Genomic DNA, 1,560 nt, shown 5'->3' with positions numbered 1-1,560 from the left:
TTCTCAGATGTGTTGGTGGTGCCTCAGTGCTTGTTTCCTCTGTCAGCATCCCGTTATGATCATTGCTTGGTTCTTTGTTTTCTTGGTCAGTTTCTTGGGAGAGTTTGAAGACATTGAAGCTGAGTTGTTCATCATGGATCCTCAATATTAGCTTCCCTCGCTCCACGTCTATGAGTGCTCTGGCTGTAGCTAGGAATGGTCTTCCCAATATGATTGGGTGAGTGTGACTCTCTTCCATGTCCAAGATGACAAAGTCTGTGGGAAGAAAGTATTTCCCCACCTTTAACAACACGTTTTCCACCACCCCTCTTGCTTGTTTTTGAGTTTTGTCAGCTAGCCTGATGACTACATCTGTGGGCAATATCTCATTGATCTGCAGCCTCTTCACCAGGAATAGAGGCATTAAGTTGATGCTTGCTCCCAAATCACAGAGTGCTCTATCAAACATTGTTTCTCCTATGGCACAGGGGACATGAAAACTCCCTGGATCTTTTCTTTTTGTAGGCAACTGCGTTTGAATGAGGGCACTGTACTCCTTGTTCATCACTATAGTTTGGCCTCCCTTGAGTGAGCTTTTCTTGGGAAGTAACTCCTTCATGTACTTGATGAATGCAGACATTTGTTGGATAGTCTTAATGAATGGTTTGTTCACAGGCAGAGATGCAAATAAGTCAAGAAATCTTGAGTATATTCTCCTCTCCATAGCTCCCTTGAGCAGTTGGGGAAAAGGTGCATAGAGTCTCAGCAACTCCTGTTTTGAAATTTCTGGTTCTTGGTAATCTTTTTCCACCTCCTCTACTGAGGTATCTTCAAGTTATTCTGACAGCTTGCTTGGCTTGTCCTCAGTCTCCTTATCACTTATAGTGACCATCTTGCAATCTTCCCATCTTACCTTCTTTGTTTCACCTCTCGGATTCTTCTCTGTGTCACTTGGGAATCCATCTGTGGGTTTGGAATTTGCTCAGAGAGATATCCTACTTGAGATTCCAACCTCTTGATTGTGTCTCCCTGGTTCTTGAAACTGGCTCACACTTCCTCCTTGAAGACCTTGTTGTCTTGAATCTCCTTGCTTAGGCCTTCAAGTAGATTCTCAATCCTTGAGATTCTTTCATCAAATGATGACAGGTTAGGCAGAGTAGGGTTATTCTGGCCTTGATATGAATGTGGGGAGTTGTTGTTATGGGGGTGTTGATATGGTCTAGATGTGAAGTGTTGCTGCCTTGCATTGTTGGGATTTGGGCGTCTTTGATCAAGGCTTTGGTCTTGTTGATTTCCCCACCCAAAGTTTGGGTGATTCCTCCATCCAGGGTTGTAGGTCTTGGAGTATGGATCATGATTGATATGGTCTAGATGTGAAATTGTTTGGATTGGGTGTCTTTGATCAAGGCTTTGGTCTTGTTGATTTCCCCACCCAAAGTTTGGGTGATTCCTCCATCCAGGGTTATAATTCTTAGAGTATGGATCATGGTTCTGCCTAGATGAATTCCCAATGTAGTTGGCTTGCTCCTGACTACCCTCTACTTCTTCATTCACTCCTTCTTGGGTTGTTGATGAAGTGGA

Source organism: Arachis ipaensis, chromosome B04, assembly GCF_000816755.2.
Source record: "Arachis ipaensis cultivar K30076 chromosome B04, Araip1.1, whole genome shotgun sequence".
Classification (NCBI taxonomy): Eukaryota; Viridiplantae; Streptophyta; class Magnoliopsida; order Fabales; family Fabaceae; genus Arachis; species Arachis ipaensis.
Note: the sequence above shows the minus strand (reverse complement) of the source record.